The following is a 25,319-nucleotide window of genomic DNA, read 5'->3' on the forward strand; positions in this document are numbered from 1 at the left end:
CTATGAGGTGATGGAAGATCCAGTGAGTTGGGGAAGTGATCAGTCCTGATCTCCCTGGTGTTCCCCAGTTGGAAGTCTAACCCCATTCCTGCTATTTTATACTTGCTTGATGCTAGCTCACGCCTAGGGGCCTGTTATTCACAAAGACTTGCTCTGTACTTTGAACAGAGGCAGAGGTGGTCTGCAAATACGATGAGGACAGGAACAGTCTGCAGACACATACACAGAGCACCTTTGAGATAGCAGAGAAGCAAAACACACCCACACTTCCATCTCCATCCCCAACAGCCTGAAAGCAGCCTTAGTGCCTCGGGAATGGAAGCCCAGCTCCAGCTCAGCTGAGGACCCAGATAGATTGCCTTCTGTTTATAATTTTTCCTGTTCACTGGGTCACAAATACCCAGGCCAAGACCCCACTTCCCCACCCTCAGGTGGAGTGTGGGATAGCCGACTAGTGGACCTTAGGAAGAGGCAGACTGAAGCAGAAGGGCCTCAGTTCTTCCCCAGGTCTTTCTTTGAGCTTCCTCCTCCTCCTCTTCCTCCTCCTCCTCCTCCTCCTCGTGCAGAGGGCACACAGGCCTCATGCCCACCACTGAATCTTCTGGACTCAGTAGCAGGCCAAGGACCCCTTAAAAGCATTTTCATCAACATGCAGTTGAGCTGCATGGAAGAAGATCCAGGACACATAGAGCAAGTCTAACCGAGGGCTTCCAATGAAGGGCAGGGTAAGTAGGCTTGTGACAAGAACCCCAAAGCCACCATGGATGGAGCAATTGATGAACTAGCCTGACTCCATATTAAGATTAAAAGCCAACATATCATAAAAATAATAATAAAAAAAATATTAAAAGCCATCTTGTTACAAGGTCAAAATAAGTTCATTCCTATTTTCTGTAAAACTTGGGTTTGACCATGTCTTGGACCAATTTTCTGGAATTTGACATGTTCTACAACTCTATACCTTAACCTCTACCCTGATACGATAAAATGTTCTGCCAAATAATTTTGAAATGTTCTGCCAAGCTCCTATGTAACCAAAATTCCTCTGGAGATCCCCCAACACTTGAAAACTCCTTAGTCTTGCAGGGTTTTTTGGGCTATATAAACCCCACCTTCTTCTGAGTTCAATGCTATATTTTTCAAACCCTGCTTTAGGGAGACAGCCTTGTCTGACAGAAAATAAAGCCCCTTAATCTCCAAGGAATTTGGGTAATAGTCTTTACTCTTATTGGATGGGGTTAACAGTTAGAAGCCCCAGAAAGATCATGATCTTAACCCAAATTCTGAAGCCAGACCTTCACTCCTGGACTCCAGGATGGGAATGCTGCCTCAGGAGGTGTGTACCTTAAAGATACCTTCAAGGCTATGAGCCAGGCCTTTTGGTGGATTGTTGGAGCAAACTGCCACACTAAAAAGAAACTAGCAAGCAACTGTCTGAGGGGCTTCCATCAGTAAGTCATAGAGGGTATCTCCTTCTGTGGCATCTGGTGCTGTTTCTGGTAGGATCCTGTTTTGGGGGGACGAGAACTACCTATGAGGTACATAAAATCTTGTCCAGGGCACTAGCAAGACACTGTACTGCCCACCTGTTTTTTTGTTTGTTTGTTTGTTTGTGACACCTGGTTCTTGGTCCCCTGTGTTTTGTTTCCTGCCCAGGGCACTAATAAGAAGTCACTCTGAGCCAGGAGGTGGTGGCACATACCCTTAATCCCAGCACTCAGGAGGCAGAGGCAGGCAGATCTTTGTGAGTTTGAGGCCAGCCTGGGCTACAGAGTGAGTTCCAGGAAAGGCACAAAGCTACACAGAGAAACCCCATCTCAAAAACAAAAACAAAAACGTCACTCTGCCTTCCTGGTTCTTGGATACTGGGACTCAAGATGCAAATTGGTCAAACCCAGTTAAATATATGAATGAAGTTGGCCAGCACATTTTGCTTTTGACTGGTCCCTTTTGACTATGTGAATGTTCTGTGTACTATGTTTACTGATTTTATTTTTGCTGATTCCATCCCTTGATTGCTTTGTGTTCTGTGTTTATTGTTTTGTTTCTTGCTGTGTCTTTAAAGCTGCCACAGGGGCCTGCCCTACCTCAGCTGCCAGAAAACTTTGTGTGGCTTTGCTTTCCCTCCTGAGTCTGCTGCTAGGTGCTGGCTGGGATAAAACACTACACAGACAGGAGGGTGAACAGCGGGAAGCACAGAGGGGAAAAAAATGTTGCCCAAAAAGGGAAGGGAGGAGTGGATCTGGCAGGAGAAGATCGACCGACACAGCGGCCACTTTGGTCACTCGCCGCGACTGATTTAATAATCAGAGCTCATAATTTCCATCTTCAAGCCCTCTCTGTTCTCGGGTTGCTCTGCCTGGTCAGTGGGTTCAATTTTTAGGTGTGGATAATACTGAAAACATTGCTTTATGCTGTCCTGCTTCACTGCAAACCTGGTGCTGGTGTTGGGCTACGGCTTCCCTGCTCTAGACCCACACATGCCTATCTGAAAGTTTCCTGTATGTCCTGTGGTTGGTGATCACCTGACTTTGTGACAGAAAGAGCAAAACAGAACAAAAATGGTTTCATTTGACTTTGTAAGGCTTTTGCTGAAATATAAAATTTATCTCAAGATTTGTAATATTACTACATAAACTTTATGTACCTCAAGATTTGTAAATTTATTGGGCATAGTTAAAGATTTATAAAGTCTATAACAAAATGTTAACTTAAAACTTATAACAAAAAAGGTTGATAATTAAAAATCTATACATGAGTAATTTTAATTTACTATAGCGTATTGTATATATAACTTGGATTCAACTCTTATTTGAAAAAAATTGGGAAACAACACTAAAATACTATAATAATTAAAAATATAAATAAAAGCCTTTAATGATTTTTATTCCTCAATCAACGTAACGTAAGTAAGCTTTTGTTTACTACAATCAATAACTATTTGCTCTTAAAAAGAAACTGTAGTCAGACTTTCTTGTCAGCTGCCAGCCCCCAAATAATGACACAGAGACTTATTAATTCTGAAAGCTTGCCTTGGCTTAGGCTTGTTCCCAACTAGCTCTTCTAACTTCAACTAATCTGTTTCTATTACGCTACATCCTGCCATTGGCTTTTTACCTTCCTAACATTCTGTATGTCCAACTTGCTCTGTGTCTCACCAGTGTCTCCACCTCTCTTCTTCCCAGAGTCCTGCCTAGTCTCTCCTGCCTAGCTATTGGTCATTTGGCTCTTTAGTAAACCAATCAAAAGGTGCCTTAGGCAGAGACACATATTTATAATGTACGAAAAGACTATCCCACAAAGAGAAACTAAATAACAGGTCTTCTGGGTGTCAATTTTTCTCAAATGTCATGAATTGGACCAAAATGTTTATCCTTCAATGTCCTCAAATTGAGTCTGTATTTATTAAACCAGACACACTGTCATTTGATATATGTAAAAATTCTATTAATTTTGCCAGTTCTAGTTTATACTTAGAGGACTAAGCCTTAAAAAATCCATTTTAAAAAGTCAAGACAAAATTATTGCCAAAAGCAAAACCAAATAAGAGAGGAGATAAAAGAAACTTTCTCATGGAGAAAAAAAAATCAGCCCAGGCCACCTCTTGGCTTAGGGCTGCTTGCCTCTCTGGCCAACTTTGATGCCAACCTGACAGTCACTAGCAGATGCAGGCATCCCTATTAGGTCTTCTGATTAAAATATAACTTAGCAGAACCAACAGAGGTTTAATGTCATGAGGCAGGATCTGGTGAAGATTTTGGACAAGACAGAAAATGGCAAAAAAAAAAATCTATATTATTCTAGATAAAAGTTTTTTTTAAAAAGCTAAAAAATTAGGGCCACAGCTATAAGTACAAAAACTTAAGACTTTTTTTTTTTTTTTACAAAGTACACTGGCCCAACTGAAGTCTGTCACTGCACCCAGCAAGCGTCTCCCTCCGTCCCATGGGCTACTTCCTGTTTGTTATTTTTGTGCAAAAAAGGAGGACTTTTGCTGCCAGATGTACCAGGATGTTACATGAAATGGTTTCCAAGTAGCCTTAAATATCTCCAAATATGCTTGCTATTTTCATCACTTGAATAGCCAATGAATGTCTTAAAAGTTCCTCATAGAAGCAGGCTCCTAAAAGAAGGGTCTAGATGAGCATGGCTAAAAAGTGCTCCAAAACAAACAGTGGGAAGATGATGAACTTGAAAGAAAGAAAGAAAGAAAGAAAGAAAGAAAGAAAGAAAGAAAGAAGGAAGGAAGGAAGGAAGGAAGGAAGGAAGGAAGGAAGGAAGGAAGAAAGAAAGAAGAAAGAAGAAAGAAAAAAAAGAAAGGAAGAGAGGGAAATGAAGATTTCAGAAATACTGGTGTCACAGAGACTCCAGAGCAAAGGTTCTGAGTTTGGTAATGTGCACAAGCCTGTGGTTGGCTCTAAGGGACTGTATGATAGGCTGAAAGCCTAGATACTTTGATATTCAGGTGCTGGGTGTTGGTAGCAAACTATGCAAAAGCCAAGCACTGGCTCTTCCTGCTGGATAAAGGTGGAACACCAATGGCTACTGTGTTTCCTGTTAAGTTCTTCCAGACCTACAGCACACCCAGTCTGAAACCTCCACTACAAGTTCAACACTTCTAAAGGCTAACGTTAAAATGTAAATGATAATCAATTTAGAACTAACTTTGATCTTAATCTTATAAAAGCTACCAACTCATTATAAATAATGATTAAAACATGCAAGTTAATAGTCAGTCACCTTATAAGTGACCAGATTCTTTAATATGTTCAGAATTATACTTATAGTCATGCTAAATACAAATGCAATTTCTTTATACAGCAGTGGTTCTCAACCTGTGGGTCGTGGCCCCTTTGGGGTTGAATGTCCCTTTCATGGGGGTAGCCTAAGACCATCAGAAAAAAGATATTTATATTATAATTCATAACAGTAGCAAAATTACAGTTATAAATAGCAATAAAAATAATTTTAGATTTTGGGGTTACCACAAAATAAGGAACTGTACTAAAGGGTCACAGCATTAGGAAGGTTGAGAGCCACTGCTTTACAGGAATAAACTTTGTTTAGCCTTCTATGTATTTTTTCAAGGTTAAGCCTAAAGCAAACTCACAGATGGGCTTGCCTTGCTGACAGGCTTATATTAAAAGATGAACAGGTTTCAGATGTAACTTTTTACTATTACTTTATTTAAAAAGAACTTGCTTTGCAAAGACTATTCTCAGTAATCAGCCACTTAGGTCTGATGGCAAATAATTGGATAAAAAATTTAAGGTTTACATAAATAAAAGTCTAAAAATAAGTTAAGGTATATAAGTTATAAAAGTCTAAAAATAAGTTAAGGTATAGAATTGCAAGTTATAAACATCTGAAGATACAAAAATTATAAGGGTCTGAAAGTGATTTAAGATACATAAATGCAGATAATAAAGGTATAAAAATAATTTAAAATAAAATGTATCAGATTTCTGTTGCGGGATGTTCTGTATGGCAAATGTGTTGCTCTGATTGGTTAGTAAATAAAACACTGATTGGCCAGTAGTCAGGCAGGAGGAAGTATAGGTGGGACAAGGAGGAGAAGAATTGTGGGAAGTAGAAGGCTGAGTCAGAGACACTGCCAGCTGCCACCAGGACAAGCAGCATGTAAAGATGCTGGTAAGCCACGAGCCACATGGCAAGATATAGATTTATAGAAATGGGTTAATTTAAGATATAAGAACAGTTAGCAAGAAGCCTGCCACAACCATACAGTTTGTAAGCAATATAAGTCTCTGTGTTTACTTGGTTGGGTCTGAGCGGCTGTGGGACTGGCGGGTGACAAAGATTTGTCCTGACTGTGGGCAAGGCAGGAAAACTCTAGCTACAGATTTCTTCCCCTTCTATGCTATTATTATACTAAGATTTCAGAGGTTCAGAGTTTTAACATTGATCAATAGAATTCTGATAAGCTGGGAAAGCACTGACCACTATTACCAGCCACAAACTCAAGATTTTAAATTTCCTTTGGTTTTCTTCTAAGTATAGACTTAAAAATGCTTCTCTTCATGCTAAAAACATCTCTGTCCAATCTATATACCTAGCTCTCTGGGCAGAGAAAAGAACAGTCATGCTTTTTAACCCAGAGTCACAGCTTGTGCTACACAACTTGAAGACAAGAGTCTACCCCAGCTGTTTTATAGGCACCCGTTAGCTGCTTCTTCTACAATATGCATTTCAACAACAATGGCAATGCTAATGTATCTAAAACTTTAATTTTTTTTCTTTGTAAACTTAAAGATTCATATAAGCTTCAGGGAGGGCAACTGAATCCCCCTGCCACAGGTCAAATGGACTCAAGATAAGTACTCATGTCAATAAACAACCTAAGCTTCCCTGCCTATTGCCTATTCCTGAAGAGGAAGCTCCAAATATAAGATTTTCCTTTAAGTTCCTTAACTTTAACTTCTGTCCCTAGTCTACCTCTGTCTCTCTAGACTTCCATTCGGCTGACAGACACCATCCAGGAATCAGCTGTGGATTATAGACTACAAATTGTTCCAAAAACCAAAAAATGCCAGACCCAAGTACTCCTACAAAACCAGAGAGCCCTGACTTGCTAAAAGCTGTTATGAACTGGTCCAACCATCATAATTGCTTCCTTTCTCTTCACCTGGGTCAATGAACCAGGTGCTTCTGATGAATGCCCCATTGCCTGAATCCCCTTCCAGCCTTTAACTAATACTCTAGCCTTTCTGGTCTCTGACAACAGCATCCTCATTTCATCTGGGAAGCATTTTCAGAAGAAAATACATTGCCCCTTATCCTCAGCAAAGGCTGTCATGTTAGATCCAAAGGAAACTTCCTGCCTATTGGTATACCAGGCTCCTCACTGTAAAAAAGGTATCTGTTAAAACCAAATAGACCAAAATCTATCAACAAGTAAAGTCACTGGCTGAAATAGTTCTACAATATGCTAGGGCACTCAACCTGCTCAATGTAGAACAAAAAGGATGGCTTTAATCAAAATATACTCCATCTATGCTAACCAATCAGACAAAATTACAGAGACCCTAGCCATGATACAAACTTTGTCTCTCACCAAATAAAAATTACAAACTACTTGCCTCCCTCTGGCATTATCAGCCCATACAACAGATAAAATTAACCATTCCCTATCAAGGATTTGAAAGGGACACATAAGACAAGTGGGAGGGATGATGGACCAGCTTGACTCCATATTAAGATTATAAGCCAACCATCTTATTACAAGGTCAAAATAAGTCATTCCTATTTTCTGTAAAACTTTGGTTTGAGCGTGTCTTGACCTATTTTCTGAAATTTGACATGTTCCATACCCTATACCCTAACCTCCACCTGATAAGATAAAATGTACTGCCAAATAATTTTGAAGTGTTCAGACAAGTTCCTATATAACCAAAATTCCTCTGGAAATCCCCCAAATGTTGTAAACCCCCTAGTCTTGAAGACTTTTTGAGCTATATAAACACCATCTTTTTGAACTATATAAACACCTAAACACAGGAGATAGCCCTGTCTGACAGAAAAGAAAGCTTGCAAATTTGACCAAAGAATTTTGGTGATGGTCTTTACTCCTGTCCAGTGGGATAAACATGGCGATGAGAGCCTACTGTTTGGCCTTCAGACAGTTTACCATGGGAGACTACAAGAGTCCTGCAAAAATGCTGCCCACTTGAGTCTTCTGACCCCTCCATCTATCTGTGGTCACTCCTCCAATTTATGGCCACATCTCCTTGCCTGGCTGCACCTGTAGGCATGGGGGTGGGTGGGTGATGACTATTCTTTGTTGTCAACTTGACTATATCTGGAATTAACTAAAAAGTCACTGGGCACACCTGTAAGAGATTTTTAGTTAATTGACCACCTGAGGAAGAGAGATCCACCTTAGATACAGATCACTTGAGGTAGAAACACCCACCCCTAAATCTGGACCACACTTTCCCATGGGAACCTATATAAAGGACAAGGAAGAAAGACATTCTTGCTCTTTGCCTGTTTGCCCTTGTTCTTGATTCATTGACATTAGAGCCTACTTTGGGATTACAGTGTATAATGAAGACCAGCTGAGACATCTAGCCTCATGGACTAAACAACTGCTGGATTTTTGGACTTTCTGTTGGGAGACAGCCATTGTTGGACTAGCTTGACTACAGCCTGTATGCCACTCTAAAGAATCCCGTATATATATGAATGAATATTCATTCAATCAGTTCTGTTGCTCTAGATAGTCTTGACTAATACAAGAGAGGATCCACGGTGAAGTTGGGGCTGGGAAGGACTTTGTGGGGCTCCCACTGGCTTGAGACCAGGACAGCAGTCCAGGCCATCCCCACCCAGATCTGAAGCCAGAACCAGTCCCCAGAGCTCCCTTCCCTTGGTTCTCCCCAGGTAGCCTTGCTCCACTATCCCAACCTCCAAGTGGGCACTGTCCTCTCTTACAAAGGCTCTTGAAAAGAAAAGGGAAGGGAGGCTCTGGGCCCTACTCATAGAAAGGCCAGAGCTCTTAGGCTGCCAGCTAACCTTGTCTGCCCTGACCAATCCATATAATCAACTCTATTAACAAAATAAAGGAAAACTCGTAAGTATCACAATAAATGTAGAAAACACTTTTCACCAAAACCCATTTGTGATCAAGTTGGAAAATAGAACTTCTTTCTTAGTTCCTCTCTCTGCCAGAACATAGTGCTGTATACTCAACTGGCTGATACAGCACACACTTTTTAATCTTATGATGCTAGAGATCACAAGTCTGAAACAGGACTCACTTAACTGAAACCTCAGTCTAGGCAGGGTTGTGCCCCTTCTGGAGGTCCTGGGGAGAACTGCTTCCTACCTTCCCCAACTCCAGGAGGCGCTATGTTCCTTAACTGGCCCTAGTACCTCCCTCCACCATAGAAGTGGGCAGTGTCAGCACCTCATAAAGCCTCGTGTGAACCATCCTGAGCAGGCAAATTAGATGGTAGATTGGTGATTGCCAGGGCTGGACAAGGGTTTTCTTTGGAATGATAAGAACATTCTAGAACTATAGGATGGTGATGGTTACCCATTACTGTGAATACCCTAAAGTTTGACAGGCTGTACATATGAATTTTGAGAAGTTTAATATCCATCCATCACTGAGCATAGATATCTGGCTCTCAGGTATTCAGAGGAGAAATGAGAAAACACATACACACTTATGAAAATGCTCACAGCAGCTAAATAACCAACTGCCATAACCCAGACACACCCGCATGTCTATTTACAGAAGACTAGAGACAAGCCATGGCGTACCAGTGACAGCGCACAGCTCAGCAACCAGTAGAAACAGGAAGTCATACTGTGACATAGTTACACAGAACAATGGAAAAAGCCAGGCTGGATGACCATGCCTCAGAATTCTACCTTTAAAGGACATGAGTGGACCTCCATGACACAGCTCAGGCCCAGAGTGCCTGCATCTGTGCAATGGCCATGGATGATGTAGCATTCTCCCAGGTCTTGATGATTGAGGTGATGGCCTCCAGGATGGACATCATCTGAACCGTGTGGTTCACATTACTTGAACAAGGTCTATTTTACGTAATTGCATCTTAATAAAGTCAGTAAGAAAAAGAAAGTTCTCTGAAGTAAAGTCCTTAACGTCACCAGTCTCTGTCATCAATGTCCTCTTTGTCAGTCTTTGGGTGAGTACATCACAGCACTGGACTACTCCAGGGAAGACACAAGACTCAGCAAGCAGTGATTGCCACCTCTAGTTACCTGATTCCTACCATGACAACACTGTGTTAGTCTCTCCTGCTCTAACAAAATACTTCACAAAACAACCTGAGGGAGGAAAGATTTGTTTTAGCTCCTAGTTTCAGAGGATTTAGTCCATGTCACTTGGTTCCATTGCTTCTCAGCCCATGGTGTGGAAGAAAATCATGGCAGCAGGAACATGTGGCAGGAGTTACTCATCTCATGGCACACAGGAAGTAGACTCCTCCCCCATGGTCTACTTCCTCCAGCCAGGCCCACCTCCTACAGTCTTCAGCTCCTCGCAATACACCACCACTAAGTGGGGACTAAGTCCCTAACGTGTGTGATACTATTTATTCAAGCTATAGCACACAATGTTATACTGTACATTTATACACATGTGTACACGACTTTACCACACTCATGCATACAGTAAATCCTCTGAAGATTCCCCATTCCTAGACTATAAGACCAGAACTCTCATGGCTCCCAGGCTAAGCATGGGATCTATGTGTAGGCAGTGGATCAAAGGGCTATCCCTGACACCATTGCCATCATTTCCTGTAGTCTTTGGTTGGGCCCATCCTGCCAGTGCAGCCTATTCATACTCCCAAAGGAAGACGTGGGGAGACATTATTTGTCTACCTCTTTCCCCACAAGGTCCTCTGTTTGGCTTTCACACAAAGCACCCCACTGTTCAAATTACAGCCTCAAGAGGGACTCAGCTCCCCAAATCCCTGGGCAACAAACTTAGCCCAGGCCCTTTGTGGGGTGCCTCCCTATCCCAGGTGGGCTTAGAGAGACTTAGCTACCTCTGGAGACTCACTATCCCATAGCCAGCCCAGGAGCCAACTCCTATTTCCTGTTCACTTCATTGAGGTGGGAGTGAGGGTCTATGCAATTTAGTGGAATATCCTACCACCCTTCCTGAAGGGATCGATATCTGCTCAAGATACCACAAGACCAAGTTCTCAGCACAGAGGAGATTTATTTGCCCCAGAGGGACAAAGGGCAGGGAATAAGAGACAAAGACAGGAGATAGAGGATGAGGGGAAGTGAATAAGGGAGAGGAAATAGGGGTATTTGTCCCCCACTGGGGGACACAAGAGACTGTCTCTGGATAGAGAGGAGACAGATGTGGCCTATAGGAAAATGGTGGTTTATAAAGGTAAAAAGAGAAATCCTGTGTCAGAATGAGGTGTTTAATTTTGATTGGGCATGTTAATTGAGTCAAAGGGGACTTTTGATTGCTAGACTTTGATTGCTGGACCTTGGACCTTGGTGGTCAGCCTCAGGAGGAGGAAGTAGCCAAATAAGGGAACAGACCTTGGTGGCTAGCTTTAGGAATATAACCTAATGGATTTTAGCAAGGCAGAAGGGATGGGGGAGAAGGGCAAAGCCTGCCAGAGCCATGTTTGCCATGCTCAGGCTAGATAGAGTCCTTTCTGACATGAGGTCCTGTGCTTAGGTACCTGGATATAGAGTCTACAGGAGTCCTGGGAAGTAGATTCATGAGTAGCTAGACTCCTCAGAGGACAGGGAATCTGTCTTTTACATCAGTGCCAGGCCAAGCACTCTAACAGCAGCTGTCTTCATGGCTTCCATCACTGCCTTTGTTTCCTTGGGGGATACAAGTTCTCATACACCCTAAATCTTGCCCACTGTGGACTCCAGGCAAGGATTACCCAGATCTTTCCTGGTTAAGACATACCAGAAGTCACAAAGGTGAACTCTAGTCCCTGAGATTATGAGGTTAGGGGACTATCATTCTTAACCCCTCCTCACAGGCTGACCACCCCTGTTTCTCTAGGACTAGCTGGAAAGACCTCACCTATTGCCCCAAATGGAGCATAGACCCTGACCATCAGTGGGGAGGGAGATTCTGGCGTGAACTGACTCAAGGCTTCTGCTGCACCCAAAGGACCTCCACATTAATCAAACCTTGACTTGGTTTTCAATTAGCATGGAGGAAGCAGGGTTTATCGATCCCCTCTGTACCTCCATTTATATTTAATGTACCTATCACCCACATTCTATATCAAGAACAACTGCCTATCAGGCAGCATGGGCCCCAGGGAGCAGGGTTTTATTTTCCTTTCTTTGCAATCGATTGAAGATTAAGTTGCTGTGTAGCTTTTTATTGGAGACGCACGTTTGCTGTGTTTAACAGGGAAACCAGAGCAGGGCTCAGCAGGGAGCCCGAGTTATGTTGCTTCCATCAGTCAAAAATAAAGTGTCCATATCAGTTGTTGTCACTCAACACATCTGAGTGTAATCTATGCACACTTATACAGATACATGCACCCATACATCTCCGTGATAGGCATACTTTCACACACAAATATGTACGCACAAGCATGCACACACATCCATGCATGTAGATACATTCAACATGAATATATGTACACATACACACATGTACACACACATATCCACACATATGCAAAAGTCCATACATGGGCATGTGTGCATAGGCATACATACACATATGTTTACATATTCACACTTGAACAGGCATGCAATGGCTTGCACCCATATTTGCATGTACATTCACATAGGCACACATATCTGAGGGAGGCAAAGCCTAAGCACTCACAGCCCTCATAGGTGGCATCTGCCACTGTGCATGTATGCATAGTTCTCTCTAACGTGGGGTATGGGAGATGATTACATGTCAGCAGCTGACTTTGCCTCCATTCACTGGTTTCTTGATCATGGTGTACTGCTTTGGTATCTTGTGGTCATAGAGTGTAGCATTGTCCCTTGAGTATTTATTGTTGTTTCTCCCCTGTCATCCCTCATCAGGACACTAATTTTCCTCCTACATCTTTTGGGAATTATATCAGGCATCTCCAGTGGCCAGAATGCCCTGATGTAGTGCTAGAGTTGTATTTCTTTGGGCCTAACACTCAGGCCATACTGTCAAGCCTGTCCCAGCTAGGTCTAACAGGATTCTGCACCTTGGATGTGCCCCACATCCTCCCCTCAGGCATCCAATCCACAGACACTACGTTCCAACCTTAGATCTACCAGTGCCAACTCCATGTCAGTACACAGCAAGTAGCTGGGGCCCTGTATCTCAGTCTAGGCAATATTCCTACCTCCCTAGTATGGTACTTCCACAAATCTTCCATCTTTGTAAAAAAACAAAACCAATGCCAGTCAGGGGTGTTCTCTAGTTTCCTCCTGAGGTCTGACCCTTTCCTTGATGTCCATAGGAAGTACCTCCTGAAGGCAGGCCCAGGCCTGAGCACAGCAAATCTTCCAGGACCTGTGCAGAGGATGGGAGGAGGGACCCAAGTTAGAGTGTTCACAATGCTCCTGGGCCAATGCTTGGCCCTCACAGTCTCTCGGTGGCTACTCTAACACATGTACACCAAGAACAGTCACCTGACAACCCTCACGGCCTGAAAGGGGGCATCTACCATCCCAGACAGCAGCTTCCTAAAGCAGGTCACCTAGACATATGTACCCAGACTATTCATAGAACAACAGAAGCTTAGCATCATCTTTCATGCTGGTCAGTAACTTCAATTGAGGACACCGTTGCTTCTCCACTAAAGAGCCAAAGTACTGAAGTAAGCCCTGTGTCCAATGATATCTGGGCAATGGTAAATAGATTCCTTGTGGACTCAGGTTAGAGGGTCTGTCATTGGGTGCTGTGGTGAGCATCCCAAGATGACCTGCCTGGCCAGGAGTCTATGCCTCATATCTTTAATCTATGGCAGCAGAGCCAGGACAGTATTGGGAAGTAGAAGACTCCCTCAGCCTCCTCATCTTGCACACCTACACACATACACACACCCCACATACACATCCATACGCATGTATGCACACGCTCACCATAACATGAAGATGATTCCACCCTAAGCCTATGGATTACTAGCTTAGGTTTTGGGGTTGGGGGGGAAGGAAAGAGAAGGAAGGATTGCTAGGCAACCAGCCAGAGGTTGCTATGGCATTTTCAAGAGTGCAGCTGAGCCAATCAGGGACAACTTGGGCTGGAAGAGGCTGGCGCAGGATGTCATGTCAGCTCCGAGGAAGAGGAGCAGCAGTGACAACAGGCCTGAGGAGGACCAGCCACCTCATGAATATTCATCGAGCTGATTGAGGAAAAGTCAATTAACTACTTGACAGCTTGGTTTCCCTGATTCTTTTCTTTTAACCATTTAGCCACCACAGGGCAGGGTAAGGCAAGGCACCTGGATAGGGCAGGGCTCCCCCACTGCTCTGCTGTCCAGAGAAGCTCTCCAACCTACCCAGTTGTGTTTGGCCAATCCTGGCATTGCCGTGGGTTCTGGCGCTGCTTGTTGCTGTTTCTGTAGAAACTGTCCCTGACTGGTACATGGAACAGACCATTGGTCCTACATTGTCCCCTTGGATGCCATGAGACCCAGTTCCCATCTGGCTTAATACAGGGAAAGGCCCCTGCAGATGGTCTGTCCATCCTCCCCCTCTCAATGACCATGGACAGACAGACACCTGAGCAATGGCCCCAGACCTTGAAAGGCGAGGCAGCTCTGGAGACAATGTTTCAGGAACAGCCCAGGGCCACTCCACTTGGCGAGACCTCCCTCCTGGCCACGGTCCCACTTCCTTCTCACTAGCTTATGTGTTGGTCAAGTTGGTGAGGAAGCAGGTCCAAGAAGCAACTGGTTCCACACGAGTTACCAGCTATGAAATCTGGTTCCTGTGATGGGTTCTGAAGTCCTGAAGCACAGGCAGACTCCACAACAGGGGCAGGTAGGGGGAGGGTCGGCCTGGTCTGTATTATTCTTTCATTTCATTCTTTCCTGGTGACCTCTTATGATCTTATTCACCCTGAACCCTGCACAACTTCAAAAATGAATCTGCAGCTGATCAAGAGAAGAAAGTGTAGCCAACCCCATTGTCTGAAGTAATCAGAAAAAGAGCCTGAGAGACCTCAAGCCTGAGATTCTCCAGCACTTTCCCAGGAAGTGAAAGCTTTTTCCACTCACAAAAGTGTGCACATAGGGGCTGGAGAGAGGGCTCAGAGGTTAAGAGCACTGACTGCTCTTCGAGAGGTCCTGAGTTCAATTCCCAGCACCCACATGGTGGCTCACAACCATCTGTAATGAGATCTGGCGCCCTCTTCTGTATACATAATAAGTAAAATAAATCTTTATTTTTTAAAAAAAAAGTGCGCACAGGTCTGGAAGGAGGTCCTTTAAAAAAAGGATTCCATACTGAGCCCTGATAGTTTCTTAGGAACTTGCTTAGCCACAGCTCAGGTCCTGCTAAGCAGATGTCCAAAAGAGGCCAGAGCGCTGAGCCAGTGGCACAGTATAGCTTTGAGGCAGAGATGTGGGTATTAGGGAGGCTTCAAGGCCTGAAAAAGAGCAGGTGTTCCTCTGGTAAGGATGCAGGGATGAATGGGTGAAGGTCCTACCGAGACAGTAAGCCTGGGGCCTTCCTTGCCCACTGCTCTCCCCTTAGTTCATGCTCTGCATGTGCTCAATGAGAGTGAGTAGTGAGGCCAGAGACTTGAGCTTAATTAAAGAAGCTACCTGAGAATGCAGGAAAGACAACCACACCCTTGGCTGGCTCTGAAAGCCAGGGCCGCCTCTAGCAATCATCAGTTCACTCACATTGTCCCCATTTTGGCCAGTATCTCTTGCCTGTGCCTCATGAGGAAGAAGCCCCCTCACCTACACTCTGAATGATAGGGCATCTGAGAAGCTGCTGTAGCCCAGCATAGTCCAGGAAATAGGATAACTAAGTTAACAGGTGGGAACTTCAGGTGGGGACATTGTGGGAAACTGAGGAAGCCTGAGATAGTTTTGGATTAATAATGATTTTTCCATATTACTCATCAATGGTGACAACTGGAAGCTGTGCTAAATGACCACAACAATTTTAAACGGTCATAATGGGGAAGCCCACCGACTCTGACCCGCAGGAGGGAGAGAGACAGAAGTAGTCCTGACCATATGGTATGGAATCTGTTACAGCAACCACGGGAAGGCAGCATTGTACAGCACTGTGAGCTAGGTGAGGAGGCTACACACGGCTCCTGCAATGGGGGCTAGACCAGGAAGTGAGGGCAGCAGAGGTCGTTACAGGTTAGAGTTCACTAGGGTCACGGGTCCTCATTTCCAGCTTCCATTCACAGATGGTACAGCCTAGGTCTGGGTGGACTCCCAGACCCAGGAAACTGCACCTCTGCCCATGGACAGCATGGGTGTGGACCTGAAGCCAGGTGTCCAGTTGCCTCTGGGGATCTTCCAAAGTTAGGATCAAATGGAGAAGAGGGGACATGGAGCAAGCCAGGTGGCAAGGCCTGGGGTGACACTCATGAGACCCTGGACATCAGGAAGGGATGGCAGAAAACAGCCTGGTGTTTTCTCAAAAGGTTGAACCACTTCTGTTTCTGGGGTAGACTCATGAGAACTGAAGCGGTTTTCACACACACACACCTGTGCACACATGTGCTCAACAGCACCGCCCCACAAACAAAATGCTGAAGCAACCCAGTGTCTGTGGACACATGAGTAGGTGAGCAAAATATGGGCATCAGTTGGCAGTGGAAAGGGACATGGCACCTGCCACAGCATGGATGACACAGTCACTCTCCTGAGAGACCAAGAACTTTCCAATTCAGAGGCAGTGAACGGCAGAGCCAGGGCCTGGGCGTTGAGAGCAGATACTGACGACTTACCAGGGTGCTAGGGTGACAAACGTTTTACGCTAGTCACCTAGTGCTGACGGTTACGGGACATTGAGACTAGAGTGAACATCATTGAACCATACCATTTGCCAGGTTAATTACATGTTAGTGGTTTTCATATCAATAAAATAAGGGGGATAAATAATGCTGCCATTTTTGCCCCACCCAAGAGCACATTTCCCACTGTGAAATGTGCTGGCCAGGCACAGCCGAGTCCATGGTCCTTTCCTAGGGTAAGGAGTACTGAACGCCAGGCCTGGGGGCAGGGCACAGCTCCTTTAAGCTATCATCCTGGCCTCTGCTCAGAGCTAGCCTGACGGAGTGGCCAGATGGATGGCCAAGGGTAGTAACAGCTCACTCACACAGGGCAGGGAGGTCAGGAGAGAAAATTCCTCCTACCACACCGTGGCTCTTCTGGGCTGCAGGGACCACCCTTCCCTGGGTGAGTGTCTGTTGAAGAACAAACTGAGGGTGAGGACCCAGGCACGGAGCACACTGCAGAGAATGCACATGTGAGTGGGAGACTCAGACACACAGACAGAAAGGGAGGAACAGAAGGGACCTTGTGTCCCCCAGCCATCCCCCACCCCCACCCCCGCCCCTGGCTTGGTGACATCCCTGAACAGACAATACCTACCTAGTCTCTGTACAGGCCACAAGAGGGCCTCACTGCACCCCTTGCCAGGCAGGTAGGAAGCCAATAGGCTGCTCCTGCAGCATCAGTTTTCCCATCTGTGAAATGGAGATAATGGGATCCAACTTGTAGCCAGGGCTCAGTCTTTGATTAAATCACAGCCATGTGGGCTGGAGAGGCTCAGAAGTTAAAAGCACTAGCTGTTCTTCCAGAGGTCCTGAGTTCAATACCAGCAACCACATGGTGGCTCACAACCATCTGTAATGAGATCTGGCGCCCTCTTCTGTCATGCAGGTACACATAATAAATAAACATTTTTTAAAAAATCACAACCTTGCTGCTGAGACAGACACCCAGAGATTCAGTTGTTGTCTCTGACTTATTGGGTTAGTTGGCCAGTCTCAGGCCACAGGAGGTCAGAGGTCACATTCTGGATCTCTTCTGGATTCTGAATCCTGTATACCTTCTCAGTCCACTGTCCAGTGAGTAATGCACTATCTGACAAAGCCTGCCCTGGCCCCACAGAAACCAGAGTTGGCAATGGTCATTCCTAAGGTGCCAGAGCAATCATCTCATTGCCCAAGCTGCCCCTCCTCACCACCCATCCAAATCCTATCCACAGCCCGGTAGGGTGGTGATTAGGTTCCAAGCAGTGGAGGTTATGTACAGCCAAGCATGCTCCTGCTCTTTTCCAACTCAACCTCTTGCCTGGAGCCACACTAGGGGTAGGTGTACTGGATGTAACTGGGATCATGACCTATGTGGTGAAGGAAAGCACAAGGGCAGAGGAGACACTCAAGTCCTGGTCACTCAGCCTTTGTCCTGACAGACAGACAGACACACACAGGCTCTAAGGGTGAATGCCACTGCTGGGCTTCAGTGTCTACAGTCAGGGTTTCCCAGTGATGCGATATAGAAGTTATTCTGTCTTGCACTCCCATTACTGGAGGGAGGGAAGGAGGGAGTGAGGGAGGGAGAGGGAGAGAGAATGGTTGCCACAAACGTCCGTGTCCTACCTGACCTTCCAGAGTCCTTACTGAACCCTCAGAAGCCTCCCCTGACACCCAGAAGCCCAGCCTGAGAAACTAGATGCCCCACTGAGACTCAGAAGACTCATCTGAGTTCCAAACTTGAAGTGTTCCTCTCCTCTTTCCTACTGGAAGCCCTGGTCTTTGATAAAGGGAAGGCTGGTCTGTGCCTTCCTGCCCTGCTTCCTCCCTGTCTGCCAACACCTGCCTCCCTTGCCTCTTGGCAAGAGTGGTCCCCAAGTCCTCAGGAAACCATTTTAATGTCTTTCTCCACCAAGGGAAATGGGAATTACTACAAGACCAGCAAGTAGTATTGGCCAGGAAGAGGCCTGGGGCTCAGCCAGGCCTTAGGTGGAGAGGTTGACACCAGTGAAGGCAGCAGTGAAGATGGCCCAGAGATGCTATCCCTTCCTTGTCCTATAATTTCCCTGCCACCCAGAGCAGAGCCAAGGAATATGTAAACACCATGGCTGAGGCAGGGATTGGAGGGGGGCTTTCAGTTACTGCCCCATATCAAGGCCCCTATCTGTCCCAAACAGGCCCAGGTTTTAGGACTGGTGTAAGAACAATCCAGGAGGTGCCTCTAGGAGTCCAGAGCTGAGTCAGGAGACCTTGTAAATGTTATCTCTATACTTTGTGGCTTTCAAATTATCTGTCTGAGAACTACCTACCATCTTCAGGCCGGTAGAGTCCTCTAGCTTGGACAGTACCTTGGACAGCACCCTGGCTAGCACCCTGGCTAACGCCTCTTGTCCAGGCAGCTCATTTCCACAGTGGGAGGAGTCAGGGCCAGTTGGCATCCCCAGGAGGGGCTAGCCAGAGGAAAATGCTGCCCCTTTCTCAGCTTTTACTGCCTTGGCCCCTTCTCCTGGAACAGTGGGACTGCTGGCATCTAGGTTTGGGGACCAGCCCCCAGCCCACTTTGGAGTCTCCTCTTCCAAGTCTGGGGGAAACCAGTGTTCTCAGGGAGGCCTCACCCCTCAATGTGGGAGAGACGGATCCTTAGCAAGCCAAGCTCCTTGGTAGCGGCATTGCCACTAGCGTGTGCTCCTGTTAAGATCCCCTTCCACAGATGTGGGCAGCGTCCCTTTTCCTCATCCTCCCGAGTGCAGGTTCTGTCTTTGTGCCTCCTAAATTCACTGGAAAGCCCCAGGAGGCAGGCTTTATTGTTTCCACTTCTCAGAGGAGTACACTGTGGGTCAGAACAGTTGATGATAAGGTGGAAACATTTCCAGCCTGTCTGATGTTAGGGCACAGGACAGACCTATCTGGGGGAACAGACATATCCCTCTGAGAGGCCAAGGAGAATCCTGGAGACCAATGTCCAGTTCCTGTAGCTTGGGCCTTTCGGTAGTAATGGTGTTGAAGAGAGTAAAACATAAAGATCCATGGGCAGAGGGGACAGAGACAAAGGGGAGACAAAGGGGCCGGGGAATACACGTAGGGGTAGAAAGAGGGCTAGAGGGAGGTTTAGGAGTCAGGAAATGGGAAGAGCCCTTGCACATCAGGTTTACACGAGTCTCCCTGAAATATGGAGGAGGATGCATTTTCACTTTCGAGCTATGTACAGAGAACTGTCACTGGGCCTCTATAAGGCAAGACTTCTAGAGGAAGCCTGAGATACTGTGAGACCCTATAGTGGCAGGAAGGGGCTGCTCCAACTCCGAAGCAGCACTTTCTGCTCCAGTCTCATGAGACCCACAGTCCCCAAAGAAAGCCTCCCATCTGGAACCAGTAGTCATTTGCCCACGAAGAGGGCTGGGGTCTATCAGAGAGAGCTGGAAGCTCTCAGGGAAAACAGGGGGCTGCTAGGCAGGGCCTTGAGACAGCTGCCCTCCTCACCTTAGATCTAAACAGACTCTAGCAGGGAATTCAGGGACAATATGTGCCAATGTGTGGCAGAGGTCTGGTACACTCATGGCACCTGGCACCTCTTTGCCTTGCTCTAAGTTCTGTACCCTGTAGTAACCATTCCTCTTCAGAGGCAAGGACATACACTCCTAGAGAAGGGTGGCTGGTGTCTGCTGCCCGCAGAAGGTAAAGTCCTACTGCACCTTCAGAGCCTCCAGATTCCCCTGGCTGCAGTACCCAGCACTGAGGCTGACCCGGTACAAGGAGTATTTCCAGGGCTCAAGAGCAGTAGCTCTGGAGACAGAGATGGGACTAAGAGTCCCATATTCTGAGCTGAGTATTGCAAAGCCCTTGTGCAAACATGTCTGCTCACCATGTAGGGTCACATCTGTCCCCATGGTCAGAACTGATGCCAAGCACAGAATGGACAGGTGGATTGGTTCCTTTCTGGGCCTCAGGGGACCTAAGCAGACACTCAGAAAAGAGCAAACGCAAGAAGGACACCTGAACTGGCAAGAAAGTCTCCCAGAGTCAAGGACCTGGCCTGGCCTCATCCTTTCTCTTGCAGCATCTCTCTTTTAGGGACTGCAGAGCTCAACCCTGCACCATGCTCCTCTGGGTTATTCCCTGTAAGTACTCTCCTGCCCTTCTTGGGCTAAGGCACACTAAATTATATCCTTCAGTCTATAGAGATATGTCCATCTCTCCTGCCTTCCTGTATCAAAACAGGTCCCATAAAGCTCCAGGGTCAGGGCCTGCTTTTAGTACACACTATGAATTGAGCAGCTATGCAGCTGCCAAACCTCCGCCTGCCTGTTCTTCTCAGAGCAGTCCCTCCACCCTACAGATTCCAGGTCCTTGGGGAATCACCATCTATCCTATAGTGGCTCTTGTCCTTGAATCTCTGCAAACCAGCCTCTGTAGAGCTTAGGAAGGACCACTAGTCTCTCCTAGAGGTCTCCCACCAGGAACACATCTTCTTTGCACTCATCCCTGTCCAACCTGAGGAACCTCCAATAACAAGGCCAGTGTCCTGAAGAACTCCAGGGTCAACCTCTCACCCCACTACACCCATTCTAGATATACCAAGGCCAAATCCAATAGAGCCCTCCAAGTACCCTCCAGGGGGAAAATGGTATAAAAAAGTCACAAATCAGAATGTGAGATACTATAGCTGAAGGGAGCCTTTGTGTAGAGGTGGAGAGACCCTCCAGGGACACAGAAACCCCTTGCAAGCTGTTCCCACACCACTGGGTCCCTGACCCACAGACACATGCCTCCTGCTCTGTTGACCTCACATTTCTTCCACCCACTCTTTTTTATTTAAGTACCTGTGTTTAAAGAGAGTTTATTTCTACGATTAGTGAGCCACCACTGCCACTTGCCCTAAGTGAACAATACCTTAAAAAGAACACAATTATGAACAAATAGGCCCAATTGCCTCTGCCCACATTCTAGCCTGATCATGGGATGTCAAAGAGTGTCTCTGAGTGTTTCTCTGTCCACACTTGCCCAGGGTATAAGTCTCTACACAACGCTGCTTATGCTGCGATCCTAGGCAAGCATGTCCTTCCCAGACTCCCCACATAAGAGGACTGAGCACTCACCACAGACGAGTTCCACTACCCTCCTTCAGTCAATGATTATAACGTGGACCTCTGCACCACTGGCCAGGGTTCTTGAGCCTCCTTGTAATCGGAGTAGGCGGAGCCAAGGCGCTTGTTCACTTCACAGCCTACCCTGCTAATCCAGGGCTTTCCCTTCCATTCTCTTCTCTCCCCTTCCAGAGACCCAGACCAGAGAAACACAGGGAGCTGTGGTAATCCGCGTGGGCAACCCTGAGGTAGGTAATTTGCAAGGTTGGCACATCCCAAGAGAGGGAAGCAAGGGCTACTGCCCCCCTGGCAGGCAGCAATCCCTGGGCCTTTCCGGGAACCCTTTGCAGAGGACAGCAGCACAGCACAGCTATCTGAGCCTGTGTAGGTGTGGAGAGACCAAGAAGAACAGGTATCCTTTGGGAGGGTGGCAGGCTGTCTGGGAGGGAAAACACAGCCAGATGTGTTACAGAAGCAGCAGCTGGAGCAAGCCCTTTCACAGCATACCTTAACAAGATAGTCCTGTAGCCCAAGCAAGGGCTTCTTACTGTTGTCTCCCCACTACTCCTGAACTAAGACACTGCTCAGAACCCCAGTCAGACTCCAGGTCAAGCTAGCTCAGTATTGCAGGTATCATGCAGGGGCTCCCTCTGGTGGGGCCTCGAGGTCCGGGCCTCAGAGAACCTAAGGGGGTAAAGGGCCCTGGGCCTAGGATGTCTTCATTGCATCTTTCCTCTGCCTGGCTCTAAGATGAGCAGTCAGATAAGGATAGGGTCCCATTGGAGAAGACACCTTGAGCCCCAGGAATCTTTGCCTTTGCTCTTCAGGAGCCTGTTCTGAGGTCTAAGTTCTAAAAGAAGGAACATCTAATGGGGTAACCCTGCCAGGAATTTTTCATACCTGAAGTGGGCCTATGAAGCCCATCAGAAGACTCTGTAGATCTTGGAGGAACTCCAAGGAGACCAGAAAGCATCCTCCCCAAGTTCCTGCTCTGATACTTGACCCTTTCTTCTGGTTAGTATTGGAGCAGTACTGAATCCTAGCTCCCAGGTGATTTTTATTGACATCAAGGTTCCTAAGTGGAAGTAAGATGGCTCACCAGGTGAGGACTTGTGCCAGGCCTGAGTTTGATACTACACAATGTAAGAGAATTGATTCCCACAAGTTCCCCTGTGTTCTCTATTCCCCAGTACAAACACAAAATAAATAAATAAATAAATAAATAAATAAATAAATAAATAAACAAATAAATAAATAAATAAATTTTACTAAAAAATTAAAAGATCCCTAGAGTAGAGCCAGCCTTCCACAGCATTCTGTCTGGGGTCTCAGGCTTGCCCTAGAGGTAAAGAGAAATTTCTTCATAAGAACCAAAACTTATTCTGAAAGGGACAGAGTTGAAGGGGGGCAGATTTTTGTCATCTTTGCCTTGGTGGGTGGCTAGGGGGTCACCTGGAAACACAGGATTCACGGGAGTATCAGAACATAGCCAAGGATATTCCACTAGCCAAAAGGCTGGACCCTGAGGAACAAAAGGCCTGTTCCCGCCGCCACAGGCCAGAAGATCAGCCTGGATCCCTCATTCTTTGTCCTGCCCTGGACAGCCCTGTTTGTAATCCTCCTTCCCTCCCCACCCCCATCCCAGCCTGCTGTTACCTGGCCTTTCCAAGGCTAAGCAATGTTGAAGGCCTTGGTGGAGCTTCTGAGGGACCCTGGACCAAGCTGAGTTTCACTTCCAGTGATTTCATTTGAGCTCTGTCCACGGTGCTCTCTAAGACCAAAGAGGAGGAGAAGGAGGAGGAAGAAGCCAGACAGAGGAGGGAGAAAAAGGGGCTTTGGCCTCATTTCCATGTGGAGGGCCCAGCCCGTTCCATTGTGCACCAGGCCTCACTCACAATTGCAGTCTTTGTGGTGGCTGGCTCCGCCCTCAGTACTCAGTCATGGTGGGGGTCCCGCCCCCCCACCTTTACAAAGAGCTAGGAGGAGCAAGGCCAGATCTTTTCTTCCCCATTGGCCTTACCCAGACCATAGCTTAGGGGCAGCCAGAGTTAGCTGAATCTCCAGGTAGTGAGCATAACATCTGAGTGTTGTATGGGAGTCACTCACATTTATACTCTCGGATACAGCAGGGTAAAGCAGGCAGTGAAGTATTCCCAGGCTCCTGGGGGGAGGGGTGCCTTCAGGGGCCTTTCCCCTTGGGTATCAAGTATATGCCCTGCCTTGAGAGCTTCATTCTCAACCCCAACTACATTAGGAGACAAGTTACCCTCAGGAGAGAGGTTTAAGGCCACCTGCACTGGGTATGAAGAAGCTGAGGCCTGTGACATTCCTGGGTGAAGGCCTTCAAGCTACCTTGACCATCAAGCTAGATCTGAGACGCTATGGACCATTTAAAGAGTGCAAAGGGGCCTGCAAAGCTGATCCCTTCTTCCCTCTGCTGGCCACATCTGTACTGTGGGCCCTGCATCTGTCCTACCACCCGCTCCCAAGGCCATGTATGCAAAGGGGGCTGGATGTCGGTGCTGTGGCAGCCTGAAGGCCTTCTTCCCCCATTTCTCCTCCCCTCGAAGCCAGGGTAGGATCAAGGGTCAAGAGACTGTGGGCCAGCTGTTCCCAGATGTGGATCAAGGCACCTCCCCTTTCTGGAGGAATGACAAGCCTCCTGCAGAGGAGGGGGCGGTGGTGTGACGAAGAAGAAAGGGCGGAAAGGGAGGGGGTTCTTCACGGGTTTCTGTTGATCTGTTTAATCCCACACTGCTGCAGACTTTCGCGGATGGAGGGCAAGAGGGAAAGGAGGGGGTCGAGCCTGCATCCTTCCCTTCCTCCTCCCGCCCCCACCCTGCCTGAGCCACCTGACCCGTCTCAAAGTTGCCGGGCTGCGGCGCGCATGGCCTTTGTGAGCGCGGAGCAGCGGCCTGGAACCTGGAGCCTGAGGTAACTGGACTATGTCGCCCCACCTTCGTGCCCCATCCTCTTCCCCACGTACCCAGGAGCTAGCAAATAAATAAATCCACAAACACAAATTTGCAGTGTGCTGGGGAGAGGCGGCTGCGCCGGAAAGAAGGATCGTGAAGAGGTGAGGCTGGGCCATACGGAGTCCAAGGGAGAACAAACCTGAGCCAAGGCCCAGCATCAGTAAGTTGACTTTTACGGAACCTCTGGAGGTTCCAGGGTCACCAAAAAGGTCCCTACCGGGAGGATTAAGAAGAACAGGCAGCGGAATGCTTGGGGTGGGCTCTCCTTCTCTCAACGCACAGGCAGCTCCACCCCCACGCCTAGGACAGCCCTTCCCCCAGTCCACCAGGCCAGGAGGCAGGACGCAGGGAATTGGAAAAAGAGAGCCAGGGGTCCTAACTGGTACCCCGGATTGAACGCATAGAAGTACCAGGAGAAAAAGCTCAGGCACGTTTCGGCGGAGATACGAAAAATAAACTTGGTCTGACCCCTGGAAGGGGTGCAGCTCCAGACTCCCCAAGCACCACTCTCTGGCCTGGTGTAAATATCTCCCATAAATAGTAAGGGGAGGCCTAAGGGGAGGTCCTTGGCTTGGGAAGGGAACTGGTCTTTGAGGAGTCACGGTGCAGAGCCGGCCCCGTAGCAAGCGCGCTCCTAAACCCGAGGCTCTTGGGAGTGCCATCCCATCCCCCGCGCGCCCTCCAAATAGAAACAAGCTCTGGGCAGGCTAGAAGCCGAGATGTCTTAGACCATTGCAAAAAACGGAGGTTGGGGCTGAGGGAAGGTAAAGGGTCTGCGGTCCTGGGAGCGCCTCTGTGGGAGAGGACCGAGAT

The 25,319-nt window shown here is 47.0% G+C and overlaps 1 long non-coding RNA gene across 1 annotated transcript in view; it reads right to left on the reverse strand.

Moving 5' to 3' along the window:
- LOC119087917 overlaps positions 1–24,382 on the reverse strand; it is a 42,868-nt gene extending 18,486 nt beyond the window's left edge. Inside the window, exon 1 of the long non-coding RNA XR_005091460.1 lies at positions 23,188–24,382. This is a non-coding gene — a long non-coding RNA (uncharacterized LOC119087917). The remainder of the gene's footprint in view (positions 1–23,187) is intronic.
- Positions 24,383–25,319: the final 937 nt, after the last annotated feature.

Source organism: Peromyscus leucopus, chromosome 4 (assembly GCF_004664715.2).
Source record: "Peromyscus leucopus breed LL Stock chromosome 4, UCI_PerLeu_2.1, whole genome shotgun sequence".
Lineage (NCBI taxonomy): Eukaryota > Metazoa > Chordata > Mammalia > Rodentia > Cricetidae > Peromyscus > Peromyscus leucopus.